Genomic DNA, 15,802 nt, shown 5'->3' on the forward strand with positions numbered 1-15,802 from the left:
GTGTGTGAAAGAGAGAGAGAGAGACAGAGAGAGAGAGAGACAAGAAGAGGAAGGGAGGGAAAAAAGAGGAGAGGAGAGCTAATCCTTCCCCTTTCCAATATTCCAAAATCCTATCCTGCAGGTCACTGATGATATGAGATGCTCCACAAAAATAGAGTTCTGAGACCAAATAAATTTGGAGAATACTACATGCTATAATCCTCCTCTTAACAATTCACACAGCTCGTTAACAATTTAAAGACTTTCAGAAGATCTGTGGTAAAGCACATGGATTCTCCAGACTCATTTGGCTACTTTTTCATGCAATACCTATTTAACATTCCGCAGAACCTACGTCAGGGAAAGACTGCCATAAATTAATTTCAACAGCTGCGTGGAAAGTGCCGACTCCAACATCAGCCCCAAGGACCAAAAGCTCTTTAGTAGAACAGTCTATTGCTACAAGTTTCCTATGCAGCCCCACGAGCATCGCAAATGCTCTGGTCAAGCCCCAGGCTTAAGGCGCCCATCCCCAAGACCAGGGGCTTCAGAATGAAGCGCACGCTCACCATTTGATCCCTGGGAAGAAGGAGGAGGAGGCATGACTCTGGCTGGCTTAACACAGATTTACTTCCCCGGCATCCTTTGGAATGGATATCCTGCATGATTGAGCCGGGCTTTGTTCAATTCTCAAAGCAATTTGCCAGGAGTGAGGAAGGAGCGCTTAGTAAAGCAAGTTGGTCAGTCCTGGATGATTACTTCTTATTCCAAAACAATTACTGTAAAGGTAAAATGGGCTGTGTTGCTGTAAAAAATATGACTCTCTCCAAACAGTAACACATGAATTCCCAACCAGAGCCATCAAGGCCACCGCCAAAAGCAGCCCAGGCTTAGGAACTACAGGGAAGACGTTCTGCCCTGTCAACCAGTACTGGTTTCAAGCAGAATTAAAACAGACAAGAGAGGGCTAGATACGTGGAGAGGGGTGGGGAGTGATGGGGTGCCCTGGAGACAAGTACCTACTTAGCAGCCTGAGCCCATCCCTAAAGAGCATCCTGAGGAGGTGGCAAAGACAACCACACAGCTGCCTTCTCTTCCACCTGGACCCCCAGTCCCACTGAACCTCCTAAAAGAAAAGGGCTAAGCAGGATTTCTCAACCTCAGCACTGCTGACATTTGGGGTTGGGTAGTTCTTTGTTGTGGGGCTGTCCTGTGCACTGTAGGATGTTTAGCAGCATCCCTGACTTCTACTCTCTAGATGCTAGTAACAACCGCTCCCTCCCCCAAGTTGTGACAACCCAAACTGTCTCCAGACATTGCCAAATGTCCCCAGTGGGTAGAAAGGGGTGCAAAATCACTCCTGGCTGAGAACCACTGGACTAAAACAATATGAGCATGGGAGCAGGGGTCTGACCAGGTTCCTGGATCCAGGACATCTCCAAGAGAAAATTGTGCTCAAGACTGGCTCCCCCAGACAGCAAAGGGGAATGTATTCAGAAGCTGTTCCTGTCACCCTTTGCTGGGTACTGAGGGACAGGAGTGGCCTGAGACCCTGGACATGCTCCCCAGTGGCTGGCATCAGAGAAATGTGCCTGCTTTGCAGAGGACAGCCAAGATGGGGGACAGAAGCCAACAGAGGTCAGAGAACCTTCCTGACAAGCCAAGGAAACCATCCCAGGTAGGCTCTCCCCTTCCCTGCCTGGCTCCCAGCTGTTCCTGTGCTGTTTGAAGGAAGGCATCCTAAAATAGAAACGTGTCTGGCAAGACTCAGGGAGGCTCAGTAAATAGAGTTTGAGAACTCTTCCTCAAAACTGAAGATGCTCATTGTTTCTCCAGTGGCAACCAATAGGTGACGTTGCTATACAAGGACCTGAGTCCATTTCCCACAATTTATGAATAACTTCCTGTTAATATCAACTGCCCATGGATGCCACAGTGAGAAGAATCCCTTGGCTTGGAGTTTGATGCTGCGATATAGACTCGGATGATGACATCTGCTCAAGGTCACTTCATTTCAGTGGTGCCTAGTTTTCTGTCCAGCATAAAATGATGACAATATAATACCTGCCTCACTGGGTTGTTTCCAGGTTCAAAAGGGATAATGTGTATGAACACACTTTGCAAATGTAGGGCACGGGGCAGATGTCAGTTGTTTTTAACTCAACAGGTATCATGAAAGTTGCAAAGCAAATCAATTTTAATTCGCTTAAAGTAGATGCCAGGGGGCCGGCCCGGGGGCATAGTGGTTAAGTTCGCACACTCCGTTTCTGTGGCCTGGGATTTCACAAGTTCACACCCCAGGTGCAGACCTACACACTGCTTATCAAGCCATGCTGTGGCAGGCGTCCCACATATAAAGTAGAGGAAGATGGGCACAAATGCTAGCCCAGGGCCAATCTCTCTCAGCAAAAAGAGGAGAATTGGCAACAGATGTTAGCTCAGAGCTAAGCTTCCTCAGCAAAAAAAAAAAAAAAAAAAACAAATAAAAAGTAGATGCCATGCTGGGACTGGCCCAGTGGTGTAGTGATTAAGTTTGCATGCTCCGCTTTGGCGGCCCAGGGTTCGCAGGTTCAGATCCTGGGCATGGACCTATGCACTGCTTATCAAGCCATGCTGTGGCAGGCGTCCCACATATAAAGTAGAGGAAGATGGGCACGGATGTTAGCCTGGGGCCAATCTTCCTCAGCAAAAAGAGGAGGATTGGCAACGGATTGCCAATTAGCTCAGGACTAATCTTCCTGACCAAAACAAAAAAAAAAAGTAGATGCCATGCAGACATTTGCCAAGAAGACTGGGAAGGAATATCTGCTTTGAATATAGTGATTAAGAGCAGCTAAAATGGAAGGAAAAATGTAGGACCGTGTTTTTAAGATTTTAAGAGTGAATATTAAAACACCTCAAAACTCGGAGGTACATAGAGAGGAAATAGCATTGCTCTTCGAAGTGGTCCCTTCTGTCTCTTTTTTTCCACTTCTTTAGACCTTTATTCTCTTTTTCTCCCATTCACCTCATTTCCATTGCCGCTCAGTCCTCTCAAGGACACTTAATTGTCGGTGCCAACCTCATCCAAAGCCCCTATGAAGCATTTAACTGCTCATGGCACCACACCAGTCACTGTACCGAGAAAATGACGGTTGGTATAGGAGAAAGAGCAGGAGGAGGTAAAACAGAGGGGGAAACTGGACCTGACTTCTCTGGGGCTTTCCATCTCAGACTGGACATACAAACCTGGAAGCAGAAAGGGGCGCTAGCATCGACTGGGGGCCTGGCACGTGCCAGGTGCTTCACATGGTTCTTTGCGTTTAATCCTCGCAGCATTTCTAAGGAGGGCTGCCTTCCCCAAAGCATGTTCCATGTAATACAAGTCCATTCCTTGATCCATTCATTCAACTGACGTTCACTGTGTTTTCTCTGTGTGTCAGACACTGGTCTTGATAATAATAAGAGCAATATATAGTGCCTGCTATTTGCCAGATATTTTTTCTATACGTTAACTCATTTAATTACAACTTTATAAAGAAGATATCATTGTCATCCCACTTTTACAGATGAGAAGACTAAGGCACAGAGTTAAGTTGTTGTATGTGATGTTAGTGTGATGGGCATACTGTCAGATGGCCCACGATGAGCCCTGTCTCCTGGTATTCTAGCCCTGGCACAGTCTCTCCCTTTAAGTGTGGACTGGCCAAGTGACTGCTTCTAACCAAGAGAATATGGCAAAGGCAACAGGCTGTCACTTCCGTGATTAGGCTACATAAGATTGTGACTTCCATCTTGCTAGCAGACTCGCTCCCTTGCTGGATTTGAGGAAGCAGGCTGCCCTGTTGGAGAGGCCCACATAGCAAGAAACTGAGGACAGCCTCCAGCCAACAGCCCACAGGGAACTCAATCCTGCCAACAACCACATGGGCTTGGAAGCACATCCTTCCCCAGCAGAGACTTCAGATGAGACCCCAACCCTGGCCGACAACTTGATTGCAGCCTTGTGGGAGACACTGAAGCAGTGACCCACCTAAGCTCTCCCAGATTCCTGACCCACAGCAACCATAAAATAATAAATGTGTGCTGTTTTCAGCCACTAGGTTTGTGGTAATTTGTTACGCAGCAGTAAATAACTAATACAACTAGTAAGTGGCAAAGGGGAGTCTTGTACTTGGGCACTCTGGCACCTGAGTCTGTGTCCTGAACCACTACAGTGCATCACCTTTCACATCTAGGGGGATATTCTGTTTGTAAGAAAAATGTGGTAAAATAAGTTTGGAAATGTTGACTATTATCTCCCCTTCTTGAAGATTTGCATTGCACACAGAGAAGCCCTACAGTAACGAAGAGTCTTTGTCTTTGCCTGACCCGAGTTGCCCACACTTATCTGGTCGTATACCTCTTTGTTCATGTGACACCTGTAGCATCCTCCCAAACCAGGATTCCACAGAAGACCCTTTGGAAAATGCTGAGACAGCCATAATCCCCTTATTTTGCATATGAGGAAAGTGAGACTTAGAAAAGCCAAATAATTGTCAGAAGTCACACATGAAGGTGCAGAGCCTGAGTGTGTGGTCTGACTCCAAGACATGTGCTTTTTCCACTGATCCACTCTGAAAAGGGAAGGGCAGACAAAATGGCCTGAGGGCACATGGGAGGGGGGCTGGGGTAGAGATGAAACAGCCTGAAGAAAGCATCACTTGACTGATCATTAAGAACTGCTTTTGCACATTATACATGATCATTATGCACTGCTTAAACCTCAGCCAATCAGAAAGCAGCCGGATCCCACCAGAAAGTCCTCAGTACCCAGATGATGTCACCAGCACGGTGGAAAAGAAGGCAGTCTCATCTCTAGTGGCCACAACTGCAAAATGACTGGTGAGAAAGGATGGGTGGAAAATCGTGGCCCAGTGCGCAGGTGAGAGGGTGCCCTGGGACCTGTGTCTCAGCATATGCAATCACAGCTTTCCTACACGGCTTGCTTTGCTTGGTCACACAGGTTCTAAGGCTCTGCAAATGCTGCCCAGAAGTGACCTGGAGACCTGCTGTCCTCTTAGGCTAGGTGGCCATCTAGAATCATTCCCTGTTTGAGGGAGCTTACCATTATCACAACTAAGTAGCTCACCTTTTGAAGAGACTAAAGAAAATGAGGGGAGTGAGGGAGGAACTTTGCCAGGTGGCTATACTGTTCCATGCTAGATGCTGAACCTACGGTATAGCATTTAATCCACCTAACAACCTTATGAGGTGGTAACTCTCCTCCCATCCCCATTCTACAGATGAGAAGACTGAGGTGTTGAAGGGGAGGAAGGCTATCCTCTACCACTCTGGGTCCTTTCCGGCTGGGCTGCAAATTAAATTGACATGAGACGGAATAGCAGGAGAAAATAAAACAAAGTTTAATAACATGTATACATGGGAGAAACCAGGGAAACTGAGTTTCGCAACAAATGGTGGAGGTTTTTCACCTGAAATATCATATTCAGGTAGATAAAGGAGGATGTCGGGGGTGGGGAGGAGACAGCTATGGGGCATTAACGGAAAGCACAGCAATCAAGGGTGTGCAGAGTTAAGTCCTCTCCTTCCGTACTGATACGAGTTTCTAGACGTAAGTTCATCCCCCACTCTTCCCAGTTTTACAGAAAGGGAGATACCCTTACAAATGTAGATGTTTGGTAAACAGAACTTTGATAAGATTGGGCTTAGTGAGGACCCTGCCAGTCTATCCATACCCAGAGTCAAATTTGTTTAGGCAGTTCGTGGGGGGGGGGGGTCAAATGTACATCAGAGAAAATAATCAAGGTAAAGAGACATATTTTGAGGCGGCCAGTTTTGATCTCCCACAGTACACAAAGATTAAGGCCAGTCTGCTCAAGGTAAGTAAATGGCAGAGCCAGGATCTAAACACAGGTGGGTCTGACTTCAAATCCCGAATTCATTTAAATATAGTTCAGGACAGGTAGAAACCCTTTCTCCTCTCTCTGTCTTTCACATAAAGGTGATGAAAACGGCTGTCTTGGGAGCTTCCGGAGAACCAGCGGTGCTAGAGAAGGCACCTGTCTCTTCAGCACTTGGAACACTCAGCACTTCCCATGTTTCCAGAAAACCTTGGTACTAAGAACACCTCTGGAAAGGGAACGTTTTGCCTCCTCTGTGGACAAATGTAGAAAAACGCCCTCGGGGTTAGCTTAGGATGTGAGGTTTGGGTTTCCTTTCAATGGCCACTTTTATAAATGAAATGAAAGGAGCTACACTTCCTGAAATAACAGAGAGGGAGATTTGTCATCAGGACATCTTGGAAGCCAAGTGGTTCAGACGGCGCCGAGTCCATCCGCGGCAGAGGCTCTGCCTTGTACAGAGGTGGGATTTTGGTGCACGGTTGGCATACCAACCCGTGGGATCCACAAACAGCCCTTTGTGCAGACAGGCTGTGAAAGCAGACGTCTCAGTTAATATTCTGTGGGGCTGCTCCTGGGCTCACATTTCCTTCCGAGTGTGTGTGTGTGTGTGTGTGTGTGTGTGTGTGTGTGTGTGTGCGCGTGCGCTGTAAGACTCAATCGCCCCTAGATGGGCCAATAACTAGGAATCACTCCATCAATCCACAAAGCAATGTGGAAGAGGAAATTTGCACGTAATGAATTTACCCCCCAACACTGCACCAGGAACTGTGCATGCGTTATCCTGTGTAAGCCTCAACCTGCCCAGAGGTGGGCTCTCCCTCATCTGCTATCACCTGTTTACAGGTGAGGAAAGGGAGGCTCTTGTAACTGAGCAAAAAGGGACTCGTTCTGCTCGCCGCAATGCAGTGCCAATCAATTGCAAACGAGTCGGTGGTTGAGAAAAGAAAGTTTATACGATTAGATAGCACAATTGGAAGATGGTAGACTGGTGTCCTAAAGAACCATCTTAAAGTCATACAGAATCTTAAGGCAGTTATATAGGGGAAATGGGCAGGAAAGGAGGGCATTTAGGGATGTCGATCATCCAGTGTGATGAACTTCAAGGCGTCTCATTATCTCTTTCTTCTGTCATTTGTGATGGGTACCAACACAGACTTTTTCTTTCCAGAGGTCGTCATGTTTCTGGGAAACTCAGAGAACAAAATTATCCTTATCACAGCTGGGAGATATATGTAAGCAAGAGTCATAGAACTAGCAGATCATGTATTTAGCAAAAGTGAGAGGTGCATAATCATCTAGGCTACATGCAGCCTGGAGTGCATTCTCAGAGACTAGTGAGTCAGGACCACAGTTACAATACTGTCTCCTTTCCCTAAGATGGCTTCCCTCATGCTAACTTAAGATGTATGCTATTACACTCTGAGAAGTTAAGCGACCTGTACAGAACCACACAGCTAGTCCATGGCCAAGCCAGGATCTCACCCAGGTCGGTCTGGTTGCAAAATTCGCACTCGTCCTCTGCACCATGCACCATGCTACTTCCTAAAGGAGAGAGGAAGGAAAAGGGGAGGGAGCAAATACTAATGGCTCCCAACCGTATGCACAGCGTCCATGCTGGCCGCTTTATATATTCAATGCTTACAGTGATCCTGCAAGGCAGGTCTCATTATACTTGTTTCACAGATGGGAAAGCGAAAACTCAGAGAGGTCTAATCAATTCCTACAAGATCAGCCATGATCTGAACCTAGTGCGTCTGACTCCGAATCCTGGGATCTTTCTACCACACTATCAATACTCATTGACATAACTCTGCCTTTCTCCCCACTGCCCCCACGTCCGCTCTCCCACCCCTCCCCACCCTGCTCCTGAAGCACTGCCTCAAGGGAGGTTAGAAACAGGGACCAGGAACACAGAGGGGATTTGAGGGATAAGTGTTCATCTCCACTAGCTAAGGTGAGTAATGAGGGATTCCTGGCCACAGCTAAGCATGGGTTTCATTTATGGAGCGGTAAGTATGCACTGCATGAAGGAGGGGTTTGGGCTAAGGAGAAAACAGGTATTTGTTGCCTCTGGCCTGGTTATCGTACTCACTTAGCTTCAGCGGTCCCATCTGTAAAGTGTGGTCAACCTAACCATCCCTGAAGGCAATGAACCCTGGAGATGCACAGTGGAGGGAGACGTGGTTTCTGGAGACAGCAGCACAGTGAGGCAAGCGCCTTTGATCCAAAGCCAAAATCATTCAAGCACCAAGTGGCCAAAGGAAGTTCACATTAAAGTCGTCCAAGCCCACCTGACACATTTGCCTTTCCTCCTCCGCTCTCCCCGCCTCTCCACTCTAAAAGATCCATGAATGTTATAGTATAGTTTCCAGTCTGTTTATTTTTGCCTAGATAGAAACCAATTTGCTTTATTTTTTTTTGTCAGATTACATTATGTGATTCCCAGTTGTAGTTCACTACATGCATTTAAAGCATCTTAGAATAATGAAACACATTTTTAAGTAAGTGTTTCAAAAATGAGTCTCATCTTCTTGCAGGAGGCAAGTGGTCTCAGCCTGGTGTTCTGCCTTGTTGGGTTTTCCCTTTGATCCGGTCACAGCAGGCTGCTTTGACTGGTGACTCCCTGTCACATCGTCCCTCCATTTATTTGTGAATTCCCTCATTCACTAAAACTTATTTATTTATTTATTTAACAATCACCAAGTGTTGGTTGCTTGGGAAACACGGTCACGGATGAGCAAAAAATAGACACTGTCCTTCCCCTTGTAGAATTTAAAGTCTCGTGGAGGAGAAAGAAATTAATCGCATGCCAAAAAATGTGTAATTAAAAACCATGATAAGGGCTTGAAAGGAACAGGACATGATGCTTTAAAAGCAAATCACAGAAGGACCCAGGCTGGTTGAAGAAAGTCATGTTAGAGATGAGATCTAAAGAATAGGACTGGAGTGGGAGCTCTGGGACATAGTCAGATTTGCATTTTGTAAAGATCCCTGGATGCAGTGTAGAGGACAGTTTGGGAGTGATGGCAGCTGGAGAAGGCGCACACTCCAGGGAATAAGAGGAGAGCAGATAGGAGGCTCTCACAGAACTCCAGGAGAAAGATGCCATCACCTTGGACTAGGGTGGTGGCTACAGGGTCGAGAACAGTGGACAGAGTTACAAGCTTACGGCCATATAAGCTGACCAGAGGGTGAAAGAAGGGGGTGCCAAGATGGAGTCCAGGCTTTGCTTCTGGGGAACTGGACGGCTGGTGGTGCCATTCATTGAGTGTAACACCTACTGTGTGCCTGGCACAGTACCCAATGCCATGAGAGATACAAAGAGAGCACTGAGTCAGACTGTCCTCTACATCCCCTCCAGGCCCCTTCTAGATTCAGTGGTAAACAAAGCAGACAAGGCTCCTGCAGTGGTGAGGGGGTGGACCTTCCCTCCTACGCAGCCCGCAGCCCCACTTGTAGCCATGGTCTCGGACCCTTTGGCTGGGCTGTGACCTTGCTCTCAGCATCTATTCTGTCTCAGTTCCCATCAGCTTCTTGTATGCTGCCCACAGCCCCCATCTCAGCCGCTCATCTAGTGCCTGCATCCGATGACTGAATTTGGCTCTCCCGGTATTAATCCTTGCATACCATGAGGTCAGAACTCTGTTCTCCCTCTAGCTCTTTCCACCATCCCTGCAGAGCAGGCTTCTACAATTAAAACAATTGTAAGAGAGCAATTAAGAGCCCTGTGACAAAGAGCATGAGTGCATCTGTTTTTGGTTTTGTTTTCTTTTGTTTTGGAGGAGACCAGTAAATGTGTGAGAATGTGATGATTACCTACCTGATTCAAGATTACCAGAAAGCAAGAATGAAAAGAGTTTAGATTTTTCTGTGAAGTCACCACTATAAAGATAGGTCGATTTTCTCATGAAGGAATATTTACCAGGTTCTAGAGAGAAGACCAAGCTTGAGTCCTCACTCAGCTGTTTATTTAAGTAAGTGGTATCAGAGACGTTAGATAATCTTTCTGAGTTTGGTTTCTTTCCCCTGTAAAACAGAAAATAACATCCACCCGACAGGGTCATTATGAAGGTCCAAATGGGGTCCTGGAGACCACAAAGCGTTGTAGGCAAGTGGTTCTTCTTGCTGCCAGCAGGTCTGCGGGGTTATTTTAAAGCCTCAATCCTCACATTTCCCTTCTCTAGACCTGTTTCCCCTGTCTCTGTTCAAAGGGGCACTGTGGTCAGCAGAAAACTTCCTCAGAGGCCTGATGGATACTGTCTCTTCTCTCCCTGTCTATTCATTCATTCATTCAATAAATATTTAATGAGGATCAATCTTGTGGTGAATACTGTTAGGGTGCTGGAGGTACAGAAGTAAAAGCAATAAGACAGCACCCCTTAAGAAGCCCATGGTCGGAGGGAAGTAGCTAGGTGAAGAGATAGTATCCTATGATAAGACATGTACCTTAAGGTTAGGCAGGTGGGTGTTTAAGATAGAATGGCAACAGTGGGGAGGAAGATCTAACCAGACGAATCCAGGAGGTTCACAGAAGAAGTGAAGCTTGAAGAGGACGTGGGACAGATGCAGTCAACCCGCCATCTTCATGGGATCATGAGCAGGAAAGAAATGTTGAGGACAAGAGGACTTTCTTGAATCAAAGGGAGCCAACACTGACATATACCACCAACACTGAAAAATTAGACAGCCACAAACCCTGAGCTAAGCAACTTTGGGGAAAGTAAATATTTTTTGCAGTAATCATGCACGCGATAATCAAGGGACAAAGAAATTAGCAAACTCTTCAAGTTACATTTGTAACCCCATCCCTGGCATTTACTTGAAAATATTAAGTACCTTCAAGGAAAATCACTGAAGTGGCTGAACAATCCCTACTGCAATATTTAATGATGCTTATAAACACTAAAACCCTTCCGGGGCCATTCCTGGCTGGCGATGGAACAGTGTTTGATGTTTCTGAAACTGTGAGTGCTTAATTATGTCTAACAAAGTCGATTATCAATAAAGTGTGCATTCATGTCTGAACTCAATTTGTGTCTTCCTCTGTCATTCAGGGTGTCTGGGAATCTGTCTGAACAGGGTTGGCAAACTTTTTCTGTAAAAGTCCAGATGAATATTTTAGGTTTTGCTGGCCATAGCGTCTTTGTCGTGACTACTTAACTCTCATTGTAGGGCAAAAGCAGCCATAAATAATCCGCGAATGAATGAACAGGTCTGTGTTCCAAAAAAACTTTATTTATGGACACAAAATTTGAATTTCTTATGACGTTCATGTGTCATGAAGTGTTATTGTTCTTTTGATTTTCTTTAAACCATTTAAAAATGTAAAACCCAATCTTAGATTGTAGCCATACAGAAATTTAGGCAGTGGGGTGGATTTAGACTGTGGAGCATGGTATGCCCACCTCTGATTTTAAAGGAATTGGGCTATGTTGGAGTCATACAAAGAACGTAAACTTTGCCTTTCCACAGTCCTTATACCTGGGCAGCCAGGCAAAATCCTTAACCTTTCTTCTCTCCAAAATGAAGAGGGCCTTGGCAAGGATTAAATGAAGTGATGTATGTAGATAGGAGTTCCAGAAGAATCCAGAATGGTTGGGCTCAGGAGGGATCTGAGTGCTCCATAAATGCCAGCTCTCATTATTTCCCCTACTTTCTAATTGTCTTCCTACTGTATTTTTTGCTTATTTTTCTTTCTTTGTATTTAATCTTCCCTTATAGCAGCTGATTCAGTAATGAAGCATGAGAATGGACTAGCTCCCACTGGAGGAAAACCAGACCCCTCCCTTGTTGATTTGAGCCCTCCCAGTCTGACCCCTTTCCTCTTGGTGTTGGTGCATGAGCTGGCCCCTGGAGGGCTGGGTATCATCTACTGTTAAATATCAGGGAGAGACTAATGAAGCCACAATTGATTCATCAAGTGGATGCCATCTCCCTGTGAAGGTGTCCCTTTAGAGACTCAGAGTCTCTTTGAGAGGATTTACAGTGGAGGCAAATGTCAGTGGCAATTATATGCGTCTCATCTTTCATAGCAGAGCTGCCACCCACTCACTCCCCCCACCCTCATTCTCCCCGAGGTTGGCGATGGATGATCACAGCTACCAATCACAGGAACCACAGGTCAGAGCATCCTCCACCAAGCTCAGTGTGTCCCACAGGCTGGGTGGGGGTGAGGAGTCTTCCCCATCATGGAAGGAAAAAGTGAACAGTGAAGCCCAGGAAGAAATGAGGGGGCCTGAGTTTCCTGAGAGCTAGAGAACATAATCCAAGTGGGGTCTTCGGAATCACTGAAAACTGATTCTTTCCAACTGTGAAAATATCCAGAAATTATTTTAAAGAGGCATGCTCTGACTTACTCCTTCTTACGGAATGGGGTCAGCGATCCTCCCATATCAAACGCTTTATATTAGATCTTGAGAATATCCGAAGAAATCTATTCCCACTGGCCAAGACTCCAAAGTTGAACAGGCATCGTCAGGAAGAGTCAATGAGATGCACTAGAGACAATGCAGCTTTAGAATTAGGAGTCAATGTCCGAATTCCTGCTACTTACTGGCTCGTGACCCTGAACTTACCTCTCTGAATCTTAGCATCTGAACCTCTAAAGCAAGGGGAAGATGCAGATGATAACTTCTAATGTTGTTGTGGGGATCAAATGAGATAACCAATGAGACAGCACCTGTTGAGCTGCTGGGTTTTCTTATTAGTATTTCTTCCAGGAAGTTCCTTCTGATCATTAATTCCTCTACAAAGGTTTATTCCTTCAATGGGATCCTTGAAGACAGGGAGTATCTCATCCCTCACTCTCCCTAGCAGCTTGCATGGTGCCTGGACCTAACCCATGCTCAATAAGCATTTCTTGGACAATTACATGCATGCCTGGAATCTACTTAGAAAAGAAAATGAATGGCCACCGTATTCATTTGCTGGGACGGCCATAGCAAAATACCCAGACTGGATGACTTAAACAACAGAAATTTATTTTCTCACAGTTCTGGAGGCTGGAAGTCTGAGATCAAGGTGTCATTCAGGGTTGGTTTCTCCTGAGGCCTCTCTTCTTGATTTGTTGACGGTCACCTTGCTGTGTGTTCACATGGTCATCTCTCTGTGTTTTCTCTGTCCTAATCCTCTCTTTTTGTAAGGACGTGAGTCATATTGGATTAGAGCCTACCCATACGCCCTCATTTTACCTTAATTACCGCTTTAAAGGCCCTATCTCCAAGTACCTTTACATTCTGAGGTATTGGGGTTAGGATTTCAACATATGAACTTGGGTGGGGACACAATTCAGCCCAAAACAGCCATTCGTTACATCCCCATCCTTCCTCTTTGCTCTTGTAGCTTTGCTTTCCGAGATCTCCACGCTAAGCCAAGGTCGGAGACACCACGTGAGGCCACAGCCACCTCAGAACCCACCATGGAGAAATTCTTCCATGACTGACCGGTTCTGACTCGGGTCAGGCTTTGGCTTGGGTCCCTGCCAAACACTCACTTCGCCTGTCTACTCGCCCTGGTTCCTAGAGGCAAGCACGGGGTAGCTGGTAGGACCTCTCTAGCTGCCTCGCTGTCCCCCTCTCCATGGGCAAACTATGTACCTTCTTACAGGCCTGCGCCCTCACCCCTTACTCCGTGCAGCCCCACCTCAGTCCACAACTGCAAGAGTCAGACACTTCGGTCCCTAACACCAGCCTCAGGTCCACAGGCCCCAGCTCAGACACTCCTCTTTGGTGTCAGGTTCCTACCCTGGATTCTTGACCATTGGCTTGTCCTGGCCTCTAGGATTCGTCTACTCTCTCTTCTGCCCATATATCTGCACTCCTCTGTGTTGGGATAGTCTTTGAAAGAATTAACTGGTATATTTTCCCCACCATTTGTTTTCCCCATACCCATCCCTCACTACCCTGGCTTCTCCTCTTATGTCCATTCCCATGCTCTCCGCATCTTCATCTATCAGGAACGGAGATGAGGAGAAAAATTGCTTTTGGCTGATCACAACTTCTTCCCAAGTCTTTCTATTTTGTGCCTGCTCCTCTGGCTTTGGAACTTGGTAATCATCTGCCACCTCTCCTCTCTGTTCAGTCATGAGTCCCCCGTAGGGCAATGCTGGTCTCTTCTCTCTTGGTGAGAAGCAAGGGGGGTGGGGAATCCAGGGTAAATCACATCAAGTTAGTTCCTTACCTCATCATCCTGCCACACACACATCTGGGGGCCTTTGTTTCTGACCCCAGTTCACTCTCTTGGCCCGCAGCTGGGTCCTTTCTCATGGCCTGGAATGCCCTTCCTCCCCCTCCCTCAGTGAAGCCCCATCAGCCTTGGGAAGGCAACATGTCTCAGCTTCTCCCTGGCACTGGCTTCAGTGCCCAAAGTCCATTCTCTCCTGGAACCCTGTGCACACCTCTATCTTAGCACCCACCAACTTGTGTTCCACTAGGCCTTGTGTTCATCAACACCATGTTGACTGTAAACTTCACTTGGTCTTCCCCCAGCATCCCGCACCAAAGCTGGGACACTGAATGAATGAATTACTGAATGAGCAAGCAGATGAATGAACTAACAAGCCTCCCTGGAGTGAGGACATAGAATTGTTCCTTCAGTATCTTGGAGGTTTTCTCCTTCTTCCAGCTCCTGCACCTGGCTCAAGATAATTCTTAAAAGCCATGCCCACTCCACAGTCCCCCGGGGCTGGCTGAGGATTTCATTGGGACTTTATCAGTGCTCAACTTCTTCCTCTGCCCCTTCTGCTTCCGATCTTCCCTTCTACAGGCGTCGCTCCTGGGAACACTTCCTCATGATCTCCTGCACACAAATCTCCATCTCAGAGCCTGCTTCCTGGGGCCCCTCCTGTGACAAGTCATTAGAAACACGGATTTTGGACACTCAACTCTCCTGAGTTTTGAGTCCTGGCTCTTCTACTTACTACACTGTGACCTTGAGAAAAATCACCTAACTTCTCAGGGGCTGCATCTGCAATAATACTGAACTCATTAGGTTGTGGAAATTCCATGGAATGTTATTTGAAGCACACATAGTATGACACCTGGCACATCAATAAGTGCTCATTAAAGGATTGTTCTATCACCATCAACATTGCATAGAACAAAAAACATGGCGAGGCTATGGAGCACACGAGGCCTCTAAAACCAGCTGGGTGGGGTACCAAGCTGGCCCCAAGGGAAGCAGGTAGAAGTCTACCATGGCATTCTAGGGGCACACCACACAGGCTGTGGTTAGGTCTGTAGTCAGATGGTGGAGGTACCTGAAGTGTGTATACAGCAGGGACTATGTGGTGGGTCCTTTAGGAGTTGGTGAGATTTCAGGAAGAAATCTAGTCTACATAACCCGTGTCCCCTAGCCCTCAAGCAAGCCCCAAGCACCATGGGGAACTAGAATTTAACCAGCCGCTAGAGAGAGCAAGAATGCATTTTTCCAGCAGTGCAAGTGATGTGGTCGGCCCTGGAGGATGTAACTCTGAGATCTGTCTCAACCTGGGGATGGGAGGTGCTGCCGTTGGGGACAGACCTGAACACATGCACAGATATAGTTGTGCTTTGAGTAAATCTGACTTTGTTCAACCTCTTCTCTTAATCTTAGAAGCCACAGCTGTGAAATTTCTTTTGTCCCTTAAAACATCAGGCGACGCAAAAAGGATGGGTCTGTGCTAAGGGTCTTCTGACATTCTGTTCCCACTTAGTTTTTTAATTCATTCAGTGAAGACTAAGCAAAAGGGTTGCAAAGATGAATAGGACCTGATCCCTGCCCTTGAGATGCTTATATTCTTATAGGAAGAGAGACATATGTAAACAAGTAATACATGTAAACCTTGTCCATTCACTGCGTGGTATGTGCTGGGCACTGTGCTCAGTGTGGCATACACAAAGATGAACTAGACTTCGTTCTTGACACAAGATACTTAAAGATTAGTGGGTACAGGGTACAGC

The sequence above is a fragment of the Ceratotherium simum genome, chromosome 16 (assembly GCF_057802395.1).
Source record: "Ceratotherium simum simum isolate JZ-2026a chromosome 16, ASM5780239v1, whole genome shotgun sequence".
Taxonomy (NCBI): domain Eukaryota; kingdom Metazoa; phylum Chordata; class Mammalia; order Perissodactyla; family Rhinocerotidae; genus Ceratotherium; species Ceratotherium simum.